Source organism: Pleurodeles waltl, chromosome 7, assembly GCF_031143425.1.
Source record: "Pleurodeles waltl isolate 20211129_DDA chromosome 7, aPleWal1.hap1.20221129, whole genome shotgun sequence".
NCBI lineage: Eukaryota > Metazoa > Chordata > Amphibia > Caudata > Salamandridae > Pleurodeles > Pleurodeles waltl.
Window position 1 is genome coordinate 505,992,535 of NC_090446.1, and position 22,093 is coordinate 506,014,627.

The window sequence follows — 22,093 nt, forward strand, 5'->3', positions numbered from 1 at the left end:
AAATTAGCGCTGCATTTCACCACAGCAATTTCATGAGGTAACTGAATCGCGTACAACAACTCCTTAATTCTTTCACCATTTTTCATTGGTGAGCCAGAAGAGGTCAGGAAACCCCTCTGCGACCATAGTTGGTAAACAATTCCAAATCTGTATCTGCTATCAGTAGAGATAGTTACTCTCAATTCGGCAGCTGCATTGCAAGCTCTAGTAAGAGCAACCAATTCAGCCACTTGAGCAGAATGGGCCCTCTCAAGCCAGGACGCTTCCAGGATACCAGTCACCGTACATACAGCGTATCCTGCTCTCAGCACTCCTACTGAGTCTCTCAAACATGAACCATCAACAAAGATAATTTTGTCATTTTCTTCCAATTGGGTATCTTTAATATCAGGCCTCGGTTTGGTGCACATTTCTGTTACCTCAAGACAATCATGTTCTACATCATCAGCATCCTCAACTTCTGGGTTTTCATTTGGAAGCAAAGTTGCCGGGTTCAGCACTGTACGTCTTTTCAACGTTACATTTGGTGACCCCAATATAATCGTTTCATATTTTGTCTGTCTTGCGTTTGTCATCTACTGTGTTTTGGTACAGGTTAACAAAATCTCAACTGAGTGTGGGGCCATAACTGTTAAAGGATGTCCCATCACTATGCCTTCACATTGTGCGAGGCTTTGACCAACTGCTGCTACTGCACGCAGACAACCTGGCAAGGCTGCTGCAACTGGGTCCAAATAAGCTGAAAAATATGCTACTGGTCAGTTTACACCTCCATGGACCTGTGTCACGATAGACAAAGAACATGCATCACATTCATAACAAAAGGCTTCGTGTAATCAGGCATACCTAAAGCTGGAGCCCTGCACATACACTCTCTCAGGTCGATAAACACCTTCATTTCCTTTTCTGACAATGTTAGGACGTCTGGCCCATCCTTAGCTGTCAGTCTCACCATTGGCTTGGAGATGACTGAGAAATTTGCGATCCACTGACAACAGTATCCCCCCATTCCCAGGAACATCCTAACATCTCTCTGTGTAGTTGGGGGATTCATCTGCAATAAGGCGGTCACTCTTTCCCTGGATAACTTCCTCAACCCTTTCTCAATTAGATGACCTAAGTATTTCACCTCTTTCTGGCAATACTGCAGCTTCTTTGGGGACACCTTATGCCCATTCTTTCCCAAGTGTTTCAGCAGGGCAATGGAATCGTACTTGCAATCATCCCTCGTTTTGGATGCAATTAACAAATCATTAATGTACTGCACTAGAGTCGATTGAAAAGGCAATTCCAATGACTCCAAATCCTTCTTCAATATCTGATTGAAGATGGAAGGTGATTCCGAAAACCCTTAAGGAATTCGACACCAACTGTAGACCTTGTCCAAGAATTTGTAACTGAAAAGGAATTGGCTGTCCTCATGAAGAGGCATAGAAAAGAACGCTTGGGAAAAATCCACTACGATGAACCATTCTGCATCACATGGAACCTGGAACATTATTACAGCAGGATTTGGCACTACTGGGCAACATTTCACCACTATGCCATTGATGTTTCTCAAGTCTTGGACAATTTGAACTTTCCCACAAGGCTTTCTCAGTCCCATTATTTGCGAATTACATGGACTGCTCATCACTTCTTTCAAAACTCCTTGCTTCACAAAGTCTGCAATTATCTGCGTTACCTGTATAAGGACATCTTGCGCCATGTGGTACTGCGTTACCTGGGGGAACACAGCATTTGGTTTCATACTAACTTTAACTGCTTCCACTCCTTTTACCAGTCCCACTTCCTTTCCTGTCAAGTCCCACACTTTCTCTCTGACTGGCCATGGCAAATCTGCTGGCAGATCAGTCACTGTGAACATTGGGAAGAAGTTAATCAGAGGATACTCCTCATCTGTTGTCTCGGTCTCACGCTCTGAAACCTGACCGTCATCCCCTTCATCGTCACTGTTTGTCTACACCTCAATTCCCTCATTGGAACAGGTGCTCGAACATCTTGTCTTGCACAATATGTCTCTTCCCAAGGACACAGGACTTGAATCGCAAATTACAAACCTGTGCAATCCCTGAAAGGTGCCAAGCTTAACTTGAACCGGATCTGTGATTGGGTTTGTCAAGAGTTGATTCACCACTCCTACTACCTTGACTGTACATCCCGAAAGAGGCAGCTTCGGAACCTCTGCACTTCTGACTGTAGAGCGTGTAGCTCCTGTGTCAACCAAGAATGAGACTTTGTGGCCCATCACTTTCCCTTGCACGTAAGGTCCCCTCTGGTCTACTTCAAGGGACGCTGCAAGCCTACACTCCTCACTATCTGAGCTTTCATCTGACCATTCATCGTTTATTCCATTCTCACCACGCAATGGGAATTGTTGTACTGTGTTATTTTGATTCATTCTTTGAACTGTGGCCTGTTGAGGAAACATCACCTGTTGCTGTTCCATTGGTGCTAAGGGCAACTGCATTCGCTGTCTAGGTACCACGGGAATCTGCTGTAGCATTTGATGCATCTGCACCGGTTGTACACGTGGCATCTGCACTTGTTGCATGGGTTGGAGACCCTGCATCTGAACCATGTTATTTTGGAAGTTCGGATTTGGACCCCTCATCCTTGGTCCTGTAACATTTTGGAACGCATTAACATTATTGCTTTGTTGAACAACACCCTCCTGCACCATCATCGGGCACTCCCGCTTCCAATGTCCGACGCCCCCGCAAGCATGACAAGGTAACACCTTCTTCATCCCCTGCACATCATTTTGAACCACTACAGTATTCAGATCTGGACCACGGTTCACAAATCTTCCTCGACCTCTGCCTCTCACTTGCGCCTGAAACATCCCATTTCCTTGTGGCTGTTGCACCATCTTCTGTAGACCATTTCCCTGCATCCCTGCTTGTGCTGCCTTAATTTGCATCACCATCACCATCTCCTTCAACTTTCTCTGCTTCAACTCAATCTCGTCACTACAGTACTTCGCATACTGCAACACCTCATCAATCGGCTTCGCTTGCCAACAGATCAAATGATTCCTGATCATCTGACTAATCTCAGGTCTCAATCCCTCAACAAATCTGAACACAAGGTGATTCATGTCCTTCGCCTCTATAACCTCTCTACCACTGTAGTGCTTGAACGCCTTCAACAACCTCTCATAGTAAGCATGTATCGTCTCCTTGGCCTCCTGCGCTGTTCGATCAATCTTTTGCCAATCAATATTTTGCGGCGAAACCTTCTGTTTCAAAAACTCAATCACTTTATAGCAGTACCTGATCACCTCAGGAGATGGTGCTCCTGTGACTCTATCCCTTGCCGGTTCCGCGGTTGGCCAATCCACACTTCTCTTGCACTCGAGCCACAAATCAGCTGGAACTATGATCTCAAAGAGAGTATTCAGGTCTTCCCAAAGACACTTTGCAAGCTTCACAAAACTGTCCGTCTGCTGATACCACTCTATCGGCTTCTCCCTCAGTCTGGGGAAGTCATTTGTGAAAGACAAAATATCACCTCTAGACCATGGCACATGGACAAGAACCCCTCCGGCCATTTCTCTCATTGTTAACATCTTTATTGTACCGGTATCCGGCACGGCTTTTGCCTGCTACTCTATGCCGTCACTCTTCCTTTTGTCTCTTTTCTTCGCCCATCTGCCTTCCCACTTTTCTAATGCTCCTCAAACTTGTGCACTCTGCAGTATTTCTTTGAGGTGTGCCTTCATCCCAGTCGACCTCATGTGTTCAAAATCCTTGGGCTCAAAATCTAACCTGCAACTCCTCTTCAGATGTTTAGTATTGTCTAAGTCTATGCCGTATTTATCAGCCAGGTTTGCCAACTTCTGGTGCACCTTGCTCACTTCTTTAGTTATCTTTGGGCACAGGTACCTCAATTCTGCTTCAGTATATGATTCCAGCCTGTTCACTCCCATGCTCCCTTCAACTAGCTCATTTGCCTCCATGCCCAACCTCACAAAATTCAGGTACTCTTCTCTTTCCGGCGCTCTGCTGTCGAAGGAGTAGTCTGTGGTGAATTTAGCTTATCTAACCATTTGTTCAGTTGTTGCGCAGTTAAACCTTGTAATTAGATATTTCCAGCCGGCATCATTGGTGTTTGCGGTACATTCACACTCGGGACCTGCGGAGTCAGCAGTCCCAAACCTGATTGTCTCATGGTATCTGGAGGAACCCCAGTCGGACTGAAGTCTAACAGAGACCTAGATCTCTCAATTGTCTGTTCCACTGGAGTCATCCCTTGAGAGCTCCCTACGAACCCTCCTCTTGTCATCCCTTATGTCCTTGACCTGATCACATACGCTAGGCTTTGCCTGTGCATACAATGGTACTGGTGGACCAACTGTAATAGGTAAGGATATGGCGGCTGGCGGCTGCCTGCTTCCCAAAATCTGTGGAGCGTTAGCTCCCATATTCTGATTCATTATGGGTGCTGTAGCTGACTGCGGTCCTGTGCCCAAGGTGCAATTCGGTATCAATTGTTGCTGTGCCTGAGGCAGTAAAAGTGGAGCTGGCTCGGTCTGTACCAGCTTTTGTCTTGTATATATGCCAGATCTGACGGCACCATCAAATTCGTATTAGTTTCTAGTACTGGGTCATCAGGGTAGAGCCTCTGAACCTGTGGTGGCTGCTGCTGTGTCTGCATCTCTGGGGCAGTAGACACACTGACACTATTCTGTATCGGAACTGGTGTTGCAACAGTATTTACCTGTACCATGTTTGTTGTCCCCTGGTTTTGCGTCATATTTACGGGACCTGCACTAGTACTTGGTCTATTGTCATCTAGGGCATATGGCGGTGGTCCATCATGTAGCAACTGATTAAGGAACTCATCATCATCTGGGTTATTTGCCTCTGCCCAGGACTTCTTAGTCTCCTTTTCTTTGCTAGAACCCTTATCCATCTTACAAGTGGCTTTCCCTCCTTGGGTTCTGCCTTCTTGAGTTATTGCTGGAAACACCCTAATTCCCTCTACTATTTCTCTTCTCCAAACCCTCTGTGCGCTATCCCACCTAGCTTCTGCTAGTGTCTTTTCTGCCTTCCTCATTCTCCTCTCAAATTTCTGTTGCTGTTGTCGTATGGCCATCAGTTCCCAAATTGCTAACGCCTCAAACTGTGCTGGCCTCAGAGGTGGCTTTTGCTCATTTAACACCCTCTGCAAATTTTCCAAAATCCTTATATTGAACGTTCCGTGTTCCGGAAACGCCAAACACCCATCTTTCTCTGTAATTTTGCACCATGGCTTTAGCCAAAGACATGGCGCGACTCCCCTCTCCTCCATTATGGCATAAGTAGGTGTATTCTCTGGCGGTGTAGGTTCCCCAACACTCGCAGTAATGTACACATCTCCCCTCAAAGCCCTCTTTAAAGACTTGAAAAATGTCATTGTACGTCTTTTATTTCGTTTACAATCTAATCAGGAAGTGACTTTAATTCCCAGAACTCTCTTCGTTCACCTTCTCAACCAATTGCCTCTAACGGACGGATGCCAATCCGTGCGCGACCCTTCTCACTAACGACCTATCCCAGCGCGGCTCCAATGACGTCACACTCACACACTGCGGCTGACAAAGTCTTGTGGCTTGTCTTCCTCACTCTCAATTCCAACAAAACTAATGCAATATATTGCGAGCACTAATAAACTCAAATTTGCCGGTTTACTACAGGGAAGGGTAACACAATCGCTTCAGAACTTTGCAGAGATTTTGCTTCGCCTCGGCCGCTACTCTCTCCTTCTCAGATCCCGCACTCGCAAGCAAAATTTGACCCGCAAATTCTACTCTCGACTTGTCAATGGGTTGTCCTAGTGCACTTTAGAACTCGCCAAATATCCATCGAAGTTTTCATTCACTCACCCTGACTCAAACTCGACTCGTCGATTTCACCATCGAGCTATTAAACCGCGCAAATTACAACATAAACCATCAGTATACTCCAGAGTCTTAGACCACGCAGGGTCCGTACATCACCAACAACCGCGTGGACAATTTTTTAGCACAAAGCGCCACAATCACATGAAGTTCGCCGACTTCCCTACTCTCATACTGCGGAGTACGCACATTACCACTAAAACATCACCTGGCCTAAAATTCTCACAAACCTCACAATTCACCTGCGGTATGCATAAGCTGTGCAAGCGCAAACCTTACGTCACTCACTCTATCACTAGAACGCCGAGAACATACCCAACTCACTGTAGCAAGCTCCGAGATTCCGGGAATGTCATTTGTGACTTAGGGGCACATCATCTCTTCAATTTGCATTATTTCAAAAACAATTTATAAACAATGGTCCCTCGTCCTATGGCCCCAAAGGGCCGAAACCGTCCTCTGCTACCAGAACTGATAACGCATCAGAACCTTGATAAGTGACCTTACAAGGAGACACATCTAGGCCAATGAACCTTTTGACCACGTTTGGAGACTTCCCAGAACGAGGTATCTTTTGGCATCACCATTATTAGGTCAATAACTCTATCAATATACCCAATAACTGATCAAGCTAGACAATCAATATCATTTAATATAGATCAATACAACAGACGCACCATGACCTTTCAGCCATGACTAACCACACAAATCTAGTAAGAGTTAGGATATTTATTAGTTACAATCTAATATCATATGTATTAGTCTCAACAATAACAAGCACAACAAAACCACTATAACTTGGCAATCAGAGCAAAACTTTATCAGAGCATAAATCATGAACATTAGAACAAAGCATTACGTATTATGAGTCAACTTTAGCAGAACATCATTAGTACATTATTCAACAAAGCAATACTTTAGTCTTTTGTCTATTTTCATCCGTTATTAGTGAACGCCTTAACTAATCCTCAAATTAGCATCAGCATGTTGGGCTTCATGCAAAACAATTTAGCAACACAAATTTGGAAAACATCTAACTATGAACTCTATCAAAAGAGCAGTTGGTACCTAGAAAGAAAAGGCAAACAGACAATTACAATTTATCATCAGATAGTTATCCATCTGAATGAGTCAGCAAGCAGTGTCAGTCTTTGTCTTCAGGACAACAGTCGATTCGCCATCAGCCAGCATAGAACAGGTAAGTCTCAGTAGGGCATAGCTAAGAATAGGCTCTTCCCTCATAAGGAGGAGAAGTGCATAACAGATAAGGAAGAAAGTGAGGATGGGTAAGGTATAAGACAAAGGGGGTCATTACAACATTGGCGGTAAAAGCCGCTTACCACCGTGCAGAAGACCGCCACCACACCGCCGCGGCCACGGAAATCCGCCACAGCTATTATGACCCACATCTCGAAATCCGACAAAATTCAGACACCCACACAAGTCCGCCACACCAAAGGTCAGTGATAAACTGACGATAACAAAACCGACACCGTCACACCAACAGAAATACGCCCACACTATCAAGACACACAAATTCACACGGCGGTCTTTCAACCACGGTATTCCATTGGCGGTACACACCGCCGCGCTCAAAATACACACACATTTACAAAACACAGCCACATTGGACAATTTCGAAATACACACACCTGATACACATACACACACCACTCCCACACACCCATTACAATATAACACACACACCCACATCACGCACAAACCCCCACGACAAAAAAGTCAGAAAGAAGGCCAGAGAGAGACACCACCATCCACAAACTAGCATCCACAGGCACTCAACACTATCACCCACACAACTTCCACGCACAAAACACCGCACACCACTACATGTCACCACACTTATCACCACACACACCACCCTACACATCACCTACACCACCCCATGGCACGGCAAAGACACCCCAGGTTTTCGGAGGAGGAGCTAAGGGTCATGGTGGAGGAAATCATCCGGGTAGAGCCACAGCTGTTTGGAGCACAGGTGCAGCACACCTCAATTGCAAGGAAGATGGAGCTATGGCAAAGAATAGTCGACAGGGTCAACGCAGTGGGACAACATCCAAGAAATCGGGACGACATCAGGAAGAGGTGGAACGACCTACGGGGGAAGGTGCGTTCCGTGGTCTCAAGACACCACCAGGCGGTTCAGCGGACTGGCGGCGGACCCCCACCTCCTCACCCACAACTAACAACATGGGAGGAGCAGGTCTTGGCGATTCTGCATCCTGAGGGCCTCGCAGGAGTCGGTGGAGGAATGGACTCCGGTAAGTAAAAGCTTTAACTACCATATCCCCCACCCTATCTGCATGCTATCACATACCCCCACCCTCGCCCCCTCCCCTATCACTCCAACTCCTCACAAATGTACCAATATCACAAACCACACATCCCAACGCCAAGCCCTGCATGCAACGCATGGACACCCATCACTAAAGCATGCCCACTGCACATACCCGTACACACCCCTAAACCATCATCACACAAGCCCCCACACAGGAATGCAAGCACTGGGATACACGCTCACCCACCCATTGCACACCATGACACACACAGATGCAATAATCATGCTTTTCCACCCCTGCAGGACCACTACCCAACGTCACCAGACAGGAGGGTCCAGACATCTCCACCCCACCCACAGAAGAGGCCCACAGTGATGATAGCAGCTCTGTCCAACTGGATCTAGATGACCAGCCCGGACCATCGTGGGCCTCGGGACAGTCGGTTCCCCTCACACAGGCCACCACAGACCTTCCCCCCTCTGGTAACACCAGCACAGCACCCACCCAGCGGTCCCATACCTCCGTCCCCCATTACAGGGAACCCAGGATAACCCACCACCCCAACAACAACAGGGACCTGGGGCCAGTGGTAGTGGGCACACGGTCCAGGGGACGGAGGCCCAGGAACACAGGGGAACTGGGAGGGCTGCTGGGCGACAGGGGGCGTACAGGCCAAGGGAACCCACTCTCTACGAGGCCCTCTCCTCCATCATGGGAGCATACCACCACTCCCAGGAGACGATGGCAACGGTCTTGGCCAAGTTTCAGGAGACCCAGCGCATGCAGGAGGAACAGTATTTGGGCTTCAGGGAGGAACTCAGAACCATCAGCTCCGCCCTGGGCACCATTGTAGGGCTGCTGAAGGAAATACTCAACACCAGGAGGGACACTGTGGCACTACAAGGGGCCCCTGACACTAGCATGGACGATGAACTGCCCACCACCTCCGCCGGTGCTAGTGGACAGGAGGCACCGCCACAGGACCACCACACCAGCACCCCACCCCTTGCAGACGGAGAACCACCCCGCAAACGGTCCCTGAAATCCAGGAACAAGACAGAGCACGATGCCAAGACCCTCGCCAAGAAATGAGACCACCCTGATTGTCAACCCACTGTCTCACTTTGTCACCCTGACCATATTGAAACTTCCCCAGCTCCACTTACTATGCTCATATGGGCAATGCACCTATGAGACAAATAGACTGGACTCTGCCATGGACACTCCTCCGCCATCACCCCTCACCATTTAACTTCCCCCTCCAATATTTTGTTTGTAAATAAACACACCTAAAGCACCAAAAGAACTGTAGTCTGTCTGTGATTTTGAAATAGTGTATTTGCAATTACAGTGACAAACTTTCCAGGAAATAGGAATGTCAACATACCTATGTCACACAGTTCTAGTCCATGAGGAATCTAAGCAGATGACACACGTTGGGACCCACACCTGTGAAACCATAAGGGAAAGTAACAACTCAGTGACCATACACTGGGTGAAATCGACAGACATGATAGAGGTAGAAGTGTAAAAGTACTTGTAGTAGGCAGGAATGTATTCTCACCTGTGTTTCACTGGAAATATTGCTGGATGACTGAGTCCCTGTTGTCAATGTCTTCTTCCTCTGCTTCCGCCTCATCACTGTCCACAGGCTCCACAGCTGCCACAACACTGCCATCTGGGCCATCCTCCTGCAGAAAAGGCACCTGTCGTCGCAAAGCCAAGTTATGAAGCATACAGCAGGCCACGATGATCTGGCACACCTTCTTTGGTGAGTAGAATAGTGATCCACCTGTCATATGGAGGCAGCGGAACCTGGCCTTCAGGAGGCCGAAGGTCCGCTCGATCACCCTCCTAGTACGCCCATGGGCCTCATTGTAGCGTTCCTCTGCCCTTGTCCTGGGATTCCTCACTGGGGTCAGTAGCCATGACAGGTTGGGGTAACCAGAGTCACCTAATAGCCACACACAGTGCCTCTGGAGTTGACCCATCACATAAGGGATGCTGCTATTCCACATGATGTAGGCGTCATGCACTGAGCCAGGGAACATGGCATTCACATGGGAGATGTACTGGTCTGCCAAACATACCATCTGTACATTCATCGAATGATAACTCTTCCAGTTCCTGTACACCTGTTCGCTCCTGTGGGGGGGGACCAAAGCCACATAGGTCCCATCAATGGCACCTATGATGTTGGGGATATGTCCAAGGGCATAGAAGTCACCTTTCACTGTAGGCAAGTCCTCCACCTGAGGGAAAACGATGTAGCTCCGCATGTGTTTCAGCAGGGCAGACAACACTCTGGACAATACGTTGGAAAACATAGGCTGGGACATCCCTGATGCCATGGCCACAGTTGTTTGAAAAGACCCACTTGCAAGGAAATGGAGCACTGATAGCACCTGCACTTGAGGGGGGATTCCTGTGGGATGGTGGATTGCTGACATCAGGTCAGGCTCCAACTGGGTACACAGTTCCTGGATTGTGGCACGGTCAAACCTGTAGGTGATTATCAGATTTCTTTCCTCCATTGTCGACAGGTCCACCAGCGGTCGGTACACCGGAGGATTCCGCCATCTCCTCACATGTCCCAGCTGACGGTGCCTATGAAGGACAACAGCGACCAGACAGTCAAACAAGTCAGAGGTATGTACCCACAGTCTACACAGAACACGATTCATACACAAAATCTGGCTTGTATGTGTGTTGGGAGTAGGCCTAGGTATGTGTGACGCAGTTAGTAATTAGGCCATGTGGGCCCCTGAAATGACGGCTGCCTGACCTCTAACGTGGGACAATGGGATGTGAGGTAACTGCGCTGGCGTTGTCCACCGTCTCGGTAGGCGGTCGAAGACCGCGGCGCAATGCTGCTTTGGTTAACATTGGACCCTGTGGGTCCCAGGAGCCAATGACGATGTATGCCGGCGGTGATGGTACGCACCGCCGCGGACGTGACTGTCGCGGACGTGACCGCCATTTTCTAGCAGTTGAATCACTCGATACCTGATCTTCGAAAGGAGAGGACCTACACTGCAAGTGCTGCTGTGACCTCGGTCTGGAAGAGACAATGGCTCGTGCATCTGGGGAAAGGGCCCATGCCTTCACATCGGAGGAGATGGAAAAGCTCGTGGACGGGGTCGTCCCCCAGTACACGCTACTCTACGGTCCTCCAGACCAACAGGTAAGTACACAGGGGGCATGTTGTATGGGCTATGCCTGTGTGGAGAGGGCTGGTTGTAAGAAGGAAGGGGGCAGAGTTCTGAGTGCTTGAAAGACGGTGGGTGCATGTGCCACATGGCAAGGGTAGGGATGGGGGCCACTCACTTTGACTGCGCAGTTGGTAATGACTTCTCTTCTTCCCCTGTACATTTCATGTAGGTCAGCGCCCACCAGAAGAAGGATATTTGGCGTGCCATCGCCAAGGACGTCCGGATCCTGGGGGTCCACCACAGACGGAGCACCCACTGCCAGAAGAGATGGGAGGACATTCGCCGCTGGAACAAGAAGGCGGCGGAGGCTCAGCTGGGGATGGCCTCCCAACGTGGGAGAGGTGCCCGTCGAACCATGACCCCCCCTAATGTTCTGGATCCTGGTGGTGGCCTACCCAGGAGCTGGATGGGCGCTTGAGGGCATCACAGCAGACACAAGGGGGTGAGTACACTCTCATTCAGCTGACTTTGCGCGCAGTAAGGGGGACTGGGGGGTAGGAGGGCTATGGATTTCCCTCGGCCAGGGCGAGTTCCGTAGGCTATGCCCCTTCGTAAGGCATGGCCCTGTGGCCCCCCACCCCACCTCTGTAGAGTGCCAAGTACAGCTATTCATGCACCTGTGTTATCCATGTGTGCAGATGTCGTCCATAGCCTTGTAGGCCATTTCCCAGGAATTGCACTGTAGAGCCCAACAGCGCGACGTAGTGCAGGGGGCTGCTGTGTCTGTCTTGTCCGCCAACGGTAGCGGTAAGCCATGCACACAACATGTCTTTCTTCTGTCCCCCCCCCTTTTTTACGGTCTCCCTGTTCTTGTGTGCATTAGCATCATCAGGCGGAGGAGCAGTGGCACCGGAGCATGAGGGAGCTGCGTCCCACATGGCCATGGAAGGCCACACTACGGACTCTGAATACACCAGTGGGACGGAGGCCGAGGGGAGCACCACGGCGGTGACAGGTGCTGAAACCAGCGACACGGACTCGTCCTCCATTGGGAGCTCCCTTGTGGTGGGGGCAACATCTGTGCCCCCACTACTACAGGTACAGCCGCCACCCCCCCTACCAGCACCGCCCTCCCAGCAGCCCCTCAGCCTTCGCCCCGTGCCCGCTCACCCAGGAGGGTGGGCATCACCTTCGCCCCAGGCACCTCAGCCCCTGCCCCTGTCACCTCTGCTGCCCTCAGTGAGGAGGCCATTGACCTCCTCAGGTCACTCACTGTTGGGCAGTCTACCATTTTGAATGCCATCCAGGGTGTAGAAAGGGAGTTGCAACACACAAATGCATTCCTGGAGGGCATTCATTCTGGTCAGGCTGCCCTTCATCGAACCGTTCAAACTCTGGCCTCAGCACTGATGGCAGCTTTTGTCCCTGTGTCTAGCCTCCCCCCTCCAACTTCCTCCAAACAGACCCAATCCCCTGTCCCTCTGCCTATCCCAAGCACACCATCAGACCAGCCTGCACACACCTCACCACACAAGGGAAGCTCAGGCAAACATAAGCACCACACATCCCACAGGCACTCACGCAATCATCACACACATACAGACACACCAACATCCACTGCCTCCACTGTGTCCCCCTCCTCCTCGTCTCCCTCCTCCCTCCCAGTCTCGTCTACACTCACACCTGCATGCACCACCACTACAGCCACTATGTCCCGCACCAGCACACCCACCAGCACACCCCGCTCACGTCCTGTCACCACCCCACTACCATTCACACGTCCCCTGTGTCCTCTCCCAGTGTGTCTGTGACACCCCCTCCCAAGATACACAAACGCAGGCACACACCCACCCAACATACATCCACCTCACGATAGCCTCCAGCGCATGCACCTGCACCCAAAGCCACAACAGTTACACCTCTTACAACCACCACCTCCACTCCCAAACCCCTCCAGCTACCCGTCCCAGTGTCTCCAAACAACTTTTCCTGTCCACCCTTAACCTATTTCCCACCACCCCACCCCGGTCCAACTCATAGGTCCTGTACTAGCACCTCAGCCACAAAATCACCGGGACCAGTGGTGCCTGTTGTCACAGGTATGTGGAGTGCACCGGCCACCAGGACAGCCGGTGTATCACGGAGCTAGAGCACAGCCAGTCCCCCCCGTGAAGCACCAGAAGTTGGCAAGAGCCCAGCGGGAGAGGGGGAAGACTCCTGCCACCCAAGCCACTCACAGGGGTCCCGGGGGGAGTGTGGACTCAGCTGTGACTCCTCCCAAGGTGGGGAAGGGGCAGAAGAAACCCGCAAAGTCTGGGAGGAGCAGCACGGCGGAGAAGACCGTCATCATCCCCGCAGGCCAGGACGCCACCGCCAGCCCCTTCGTCGCTGCCCAGGACGCCACCACCAGCCCCATCGTCGCTGCCCAGGAGGACCCCACCAGCCACAGCCCAGCTGCCCAGGAGGGCCCTGCGAGCCACATCCCAGCTGCCCAGGAGGGCCCCGCCAGCCACAGCCCAGCTGCCCAGGAAGGCCCCGCCAGCCACAGCCCAGCTGACCAGGAGGACCCCGCCAGCCACAGCCCAGCTGACCAATGAAGGACCGCCAGCCCCAGCCCAGCTAGGCAATGAAGGACCGCCAAGTCAAGCACCGCTGAACAGGGCAAGCACCGCTGAACAGGGCAAGGACCGCCAAGTCAAGCACCGCTGAACAGGGCAAGGACCGCCAAGTCAAGAACCACTGAACAGGGCAAGGACCGCCAAGTCAAGCACCGCTGAACAGGGCAAGTACATCTGAACAGGGCAAGGACCGCCAACTCAAGCACTGCTGAACAGGGCAAGGACCGCCAACTCAAGCACTGCTGAACAGGGCAAGCACCGCTGAACAGGGCAAGGACCGCTGAATAGGGCAAGGACCGCCAACTCAAGCACCGCTGAACAGGGCAAGGACCGCCAACTCAAGCACCACTGAACAGGGCAAGGACCGCCAAGTCAAGCACCGCTGAACAGGGGAAGCACCGCTGAACAGGGCAAGCACCGCTAACCCATGAGCGGCAGGGGCAGTGACGCAACAGGGACCGTCACAGGGTGAGTGATGCACTCTGGGCACCAGTCCCCCTCCAGAACCAGTGGAGACTTGCATCCACTCGGTCTGTCCTGCACAGGATGAAGCACTCTGGGCACCAGTCCCCCTCCAGAACCAATGGAGACTTGCATCCACTCTGTCTGTCCTGCACAGGATGAAGCACTCTGGGCACCAGTCCCCCTCCAGAACCAGTGGAGACTTGCATCCACTCCGTCTGTCCTGCACAGGATGAAGCACTCTGGGCACCAGTCCCCCTCCAGAACCAGTGGAGACTGTTATCCACTTGAGAGACTGTGGCTTTGCACTCCCCAGGATGCAGCAGTGGGCAAACCACCCACTGGAGAGACTTGAGAGACTGTGGCTTTGCACTCCCCAGGATGCAGCAGTGGCAAACCACCCACTGGAGAGACTTGAGAGACTGTGGCTTTGCACTCCCCAGGATGCAGCAGTGGGCAAACCACCCACTGGAGAGACTTGAGAGACTGTGGCTTTGCACTCCCCAGGATGCAGCAGTGGGCAAACCACCCATTGGAGAGACTTGAGAGACTGTGGCTTTGCACTCCCCAGGATGCAGCAGTGGGCCAACCACCCACTGTAGAGACTTGAGAGACTGTGGCTTTGCAGTCCCCAGGATGCAGCAGTGGGCCAACCACCCACTGTAGAGACTTGAGAGATTGAGGCTTTGCACTCCCCAGGATACAGCAGTGGGCCTACCCCCCACTGTAGAGACTTGAGAGACTGTGTCTTTGCACTCCCCAGGATACAGTAGTGGGCAAACCACTCACTGGAGAGACTTGAGAGACTGTGGCTTTGCACTCCCCAGGATACATCAATGGGCATGGATCCCCCTCGTGGATCTGGCGTCGTGCATTCATCTGGCTGAGGTGCCCCCCTTCCCTTCCCCCTGAGGTGCCTGTTGTATTTCTATCTTTTCTCTGTCATGTTCGGGTATCTTGTGTGGGCCTCGCCCATGCATTTTGGGCCCAGTCGTCCACGGACTATGAATGGTGCAATACCTGGACTACTATTCGTGGTGTATATTTTGTTAATAGTGTATATATGTATATATTTGCTTACTCTATTTTGATATATTACAATGGTTACACTCATTTCCTTTAGTCTTTGCATTCTTCCGGGGGGGTTTGGGGGGTGTTACTGTAATGTTTGGATATGCATTGGTGTGTGTGTTGTAGTGGGTGAGGGTGGGGGTGGGGGTTGGGGTGTTGCATGTGTGTGTCCCTATTTTTTGCCTCCCCCCTCCCCTATGTCATAGGTGCAGTACTCACCGTGGTCTTCACCGCCGGCGTTGGTGCTCCTGGTACAGGAGCAGGAAGACTGCGCAGGAAGAATATGGAGTTCCTGCTCCATGGTGTCGTCGTTCCTAGTGGAGTGTGTAGAGGTGAGCGTTTTTCCTTCGGGATTCCTGTTTCCGTCGTGTTTTTATCTGCGGTGAATCCGCTCCGGAAAAGGTGGCGGATTGGCTTGTCATAATAGTGTGGGCGGTACATTGTCTACCGCCTGTCGGTTGGCGGTGACCGCTGCGCAGTTTGTTTGTACCGCCGTGGCGGTCGGAGTGTTAAAGTGGCTGTCTTTGTTGGCGGTTTCTGCCACGGTCGTAATTCCAAAAGTTTTACCGCCGGCCTGTTGTCGGTCTTACCGCCACTTTAACACCGTCCGCCAGGGTTGTAATGACCACCAAAGTCTCTTAGAATGACAAAGTATGGCAAATAATGGCAAAGAATGGCTAGGTAATGGCTGATTTCTCCTTGTGTCACGCTGTTATGTCAAAACTGTCGAACAAGTCTCTAAGTTCCCATTGGGCAATATTTGGTGCATCATTATCTCTGTGCAATAATCCTTCACACACCTTACTATAATTTTCACCTAACACAGTTCTCATGCAGTCGATTGCTCTTGTGATTGACATCTTCATTGGGTGGAATGTCAGGTAAGAAAAGTTACACTTGTTGCTCCAGTCAGTAGTTCCATTGTCTTCCCCTAGTCCAGGCGACCTTGCACCTGTTGCGAATTACAATGTTGCATTTGGCAAGAATGTCTACTTGAGCAAGTCGGGTCCCATGAGAAAGAATTTACTACGGCTACACACATATCTCCAGCTTCTGGAAAAGTACAGCTTCGTGTCCTTCAGGGAAGCAGCACATTGTACGTTAGAAAAACACAGTTTAATATGAGATCAGGCAGCTAGGCCCAGACCCTAGGCCTAGTGATTAATTTAGCAAAACCTTAATACATAACTCTTAATGCTAATACAAAGTCATGTATTTGTACATTGTTAACATTGGTGGCCAAACCCCGTGGGCACATTTCAAACACGTACATTAACACATCTCTATGCAGTTTCACTACACATTATATTGCAAGATTTCAAAGATCATACTCCAACAGTATCCATCAAGTATTGAATTAATATCAATCTCTTCTACACTAAAATTGAAGGGTGGTTTGTATGAATTTATTAACATCTTGAATTTCTGGTGTTCAGTCCACCACAGGATGTTGATGTTGTGGTCCACTACATACATCTTGGATGTGATATTCCTCTGTTTGAAGGTAAGTTCTGCTCGAAACACCCCTTCCAAAGGCCTCAGGTATGATTCAACTTGGAGTAAGCTTGTTATTGTTGAGTCATTTGTGTGCATCCTGAGATATTATGGTGATTTTTTAATGAGTATCAACAAGGACCCCCACTTCATCACTATTAATCATTATGTTACAACTTGGCTCATTTTCGTCACTACCTTTGCCAATTATTACTACCAACAAAACTACATTTCAAATAGTTCATATGCCTTTTGCGTGCCATCTTCCTCCTTTATGGTTGAAACCTTTTTCCCATGCTCACCTTGCATACTGTTGCAGGATGTTCTTTTTTCACCTACAACAAAGGCAGGACAAGATTTTCGGGAAAACATCTGGAACATACATCCACACCTATAACGAGTTGGTTTGGATTTAGTCATTTATTTTTCTCTAATACTTCTTCAAGGTTATTTCTTGTCATTGTCATCATTCTGGCAGATCACGTTGACTTTAGAAGGTGAAGCATCAACATCAAATTCTTTATACGGTTATATAAGATTAACCATGGATCACATAAATACATGACATAAAATATTCAAGACAAGCTGCAAATTCACTATATTTAAAAGCTTAAATACTTACAATTTCATTTTCCAATCAAAATTCAAAAGATAAAAAAAATATAAATATACACATATAAATAATTAAAAAGAATTTCTACTATTGTGCCAATTTATTGCTCCTTTTAAAAAAGATCCCATTCCCTACACACCAGCAAATCAGGGACCATACAAAACCACAGATAAGCTGGGCGGTACTGTGCAAAACCCTTTTTTCTCAAAAGGGGGACTAAAAATCTCCTTCTAAACGATGCATAAAAATCACAGAACAGTGTAAACCCGATCTCCACAAACAGATTCCAGGTCACGTATATTCAACAAACCCAGACTCTGTAACCCCTTAATAAGGGTCCTTCCCCTCACATCCCCTATACCCTTAGGTACATGCAACATTGTGATCCGTCTCAAAGGGATTCTCCGCAGTACAGTAGCCCCCACCAGATACAATAGCACAAAATTCCATACCACAGACCTCCAATCTTTCCTTCAATATCTGCAATGATGAGAAAAGGGCCCCAATTTGACAGCCAGAATCTCATACTGCGTTGTAGAAGTTTACCAAAAGGATGTTATACTTATCTGGAAAACCTACCCATACTATGAGGAGTCCCCGATGACTACAATTTATCAGATATGCTTTAGCAATCTTAGAGGTGCAAACCAGGGTAACCAAACCCCCTTTTGGTCGATGACCAGATAGTCGCTCAGCCAGAACAGCAAATCTTTGGAATCAATCCCATACCACGTCTCCCTCTGACCAAGTTTCCTGGAGTAAAATAAAATCATAGTCTAACATGAACTTAACCCAATCCCCACCTTGGAGCTTGGCATCATACCCTGCCACGTTACAGGAGATTAGGCGGGTCAGGGAAGTTACCTCGCTGCATCCTCCCAGACCAGGGGTTATATTAGAATACCTCAATAAAGCTGCCTTGCCAGTTTCCTCGTATATTGATGGAAACACCTGTACACACCGTCAATCATTTTCTTCTAAATCAGAGAGCACAGTAAATCTGTTCTCCCTTCTAGGTGGTTGCGGTCCCTCCTGAAATTTAGGTGAAGCATCATATTTGCATAGGCATTTCCGTCTCCTGGCTGACCTTTCCTTGTTTTTTAATATAGATACCCCCTCATCAAGTGTTTTTTGTTACATAGTAGTTTCTCCTTTGCCTTGATATATGTAGTACACATTACTACTTGATCACATATCATTTTGTCAATGTGTGCTTGAATGAACATTGCTTTGCCAACATTCTTTAGTTGCCACATATTTTTCAATTGACTCACTGGAGCTTGGTAATAGTATTACAAAATATACCTTTCCATGATAACACTCATGGTTGGGTCAAAATGTTGTTGCATACGCATATGTGCTTTAATATTACCTCCTTTCTCAATGGATGTTAAATTATCAAATGATCTCCTGCCCTCATTTGTACAACAATCTCTCTCTCCTGGTTGGGTTGAAGCTTCTTCCATCAGTTGCTTCTAAATGTTTTTCAAAGCCATTGATCCACTGGGGCTAACTTCTCATTGGCACTCTCGTATATCCCAAAGGTTTTGAGCAGGGATACAGTATTCATTATTCCTCACTTGAGACACTGAGGCAATTGAATAGAAGTGCTTAAGGGGTTGCACAATATGGAAATAAATATGCTAAGGGGGTTTATTGATCATGCAGATGTGTGGAATAAGTAAAGTGGATATTGAGGAAAAAGAGAAGAAGAAAAGAAAAGGAAAAATATGTATGTAGGTAAAATGTGGCTGAAAAGCACAGGGGGACACTGAAAGTGTGTCACAGGAAGCATTGGTTATGTTACCTTTGCATCAGTTCATTGGAAGAGTCAACTGTGAGACCTCAATGAAGAAAGATGGTGCTCTGATTGCTTACTGTAGGTGAAAATCAAACCAGACAAAGAGCTCCCTCAAGTGGTCTTAGGAACAAGGAGGAATCATCCTGCTCAAGAAACTTTCTCCAGCCTGAGGGAAAGAGATAATGCATAGAGGCAGTTGGGCAGGAGGGTTGCTGAAGAAAATAGATGTGGGCAGCATGTAGGATGGATGCAGTTCCACCTACTTTCAAATGCGCTGCGAAGAACTCACAGGATAAGGAATGCACCTCAGTGCAGCACACGGGAGTGGTGAGCAGACAACCCACCTTAGTCACTGGACTGTCTGCAAACCTACACAAAACTAGTGGAAACCAATAGGAGTGGCTTTGCATCGCCGTTGCCAAATTAACACATAGTGGTGTGGACGACAACACTTGTGGACACCAGTAGTAGGTAAGAAGAACACATATATTCATTGAAATGGAGCACCAACAACTACTGCTCCAATGGCATTCCAATGCATACAGACACACACAAAAGGGAAGAGGACTTGGGTGGGAGATGCTGACAAGGGAAATATATAATAAGAATGCAATTACATATAAATGATCACAATTCACAGTTACAGCAAACTAAACAACCCTCTTCTCACCAGACAGAAAAGCCTATATGCAGCAGATTGTTCCATGACATTGTGGTGAATAACCTAAATCTGTACCACTAGTGGATGGAAACTCTGTAAGCAAAGCATGATTAGATGCAAAAAATGACTCTAAACAGACTAGTGCAATTTCCTGGCACACAACCACCAAAAATATGACTCCTGTCTTAGGAAAGACAAGAGTCATGCCCACCACCCCAATGGCCAGCACAGGGGACAAGTGTCCCCTGGGCATTGCTTCTGCACCCTGTGCCATGTGGAGGGCCCCAAGTTAGGGCCCCCGATGGCACTTTAAAAAAAAGTTACTAAATACTTACCTGGGATGAGTCCCCCATCCTCTGATGTGGGTGGGGGTGTTCCTGGTGCTGGGGGAGAGCACCTGTGGACCCATTCCATGGTGTTTAACCATGGGAATGGGTCTGCAGGTCCTCTAATGCCTGGTCTGGCCCAGGCTTTGAATAATGGTGCAAAGCAAGCTTTGCACCAATATTTAGCCCCTCCTCCCACCCGTGTGTCATTTTAGCAAGGGGGGGTCAAAATGGGACTATGGGGAAATCACAATTTTTTAGATGGGAGCACCTACTTTGCATCTCATTGACGCAAGGTAGGTGCATGCATCCAAAAAATGGTGCAAACTCCTTTACTTTGACATTAGACATGTGTAACGTAAAAATATAAATATGGAGTTAGGTTTGCGTCGAATTCGGGTAAAAAAAAATGACGCAAGTTTGGCGCAAACAGAGCATAAATATGCCCCCATGTCTGCCTCTTTATCTTGAACCAATTCAATCTGTAGTAACTAATTAAAGCAAATACAAAGGTCCTGGAAAAGGGCAGGGCCCCAAAGGGGATCTGTGCAGTTCGGCATAATCCAAGTGGGTCATCAATCAACTAACCTTTCTGTAGACTTTTTGGGCACTCATTTGTCTTCACAAGTTGAGCAGCTCTGCTCTGTTGGGATGGAAAAGTCCTCTGCCCTGAGTGCATAAATGTACTTTTGTATAGATCCCTGATGCTAATTTTTGTCATAGGTGAACATGGATTATGCATGTGCGCCATGACATAGGTCTGTCTCACTGACTGTGGCCTTGTTGGACTGGGAGGGGCATCCAAAGCACAACTCTCATAGTGATGGAAAGCTATCACCATCCCTAGGAGTCAAGTAGCATGAGCGTGGTGGTTGCAGCATCCTGTGTAGTGATCAGTAGTAATGCACAGGACCTTTTTACCTCATGTCACTTGAGTGAGGCATAAAGACTCACTCCCTTTTTTAAAAGTTCTGCCGCTGACTGCTTAACTTGCCCTTGGCCTACATCAGATACATGTGGAGTGCTGCCCAGTGCAGGACTAGTGACTGCGTTAGTTGTGTGTGTGCCTAGGGAGGGTACAGTAATGTGCAATGCATGTGTGGTTAGTACATATGCTGGGTGTATGAATGCATGCTTGAAGTACAATACATGAAGGGTGAAGAGTTGTGCAGTGCACACATACTCAGTGTGTCCTGGCAGTGCTTGCGTTTTGAACTAATACAGCATGGTTAAAGATAGGAAAGCTTCTGTGCTGAACAGTGCATGCAGATTGAGTGTGTGTGCACTGGGTGCATTGGTATATGTGAGGGTACCATGCTTAGAGGTAACAGTGCTAAACAGAAAGTATGCTATGGATGTACAGATTGAGTATGCCTGCAATGGTACATTTCGTGGAGGATCCTGGATTCCATGTTGGAAAGCCCAGGCCTGCCTGGTGAACACATTAGGAGGAGAGGAATCCCACAGGGAGATTTGTGGTTCGCTGCATACCTGAGAGCTGGGTAGGGACACACTGGAGCAAACAGACTCCCTTCGCAATTCAACAACTGCTCTTTGATTCAGTAATAGATGAAAAGGAAGGGGCCTGAAAACTAAAGAAGGGAAATGGGGTTGATGAGAGAATCATAAAGAGTAGGACTGGGGGACTGGGATTGATCTTCTGCTTCACGTATCACAGTGGCTGACATCCAAGAGTAAATTTTGGTCACTC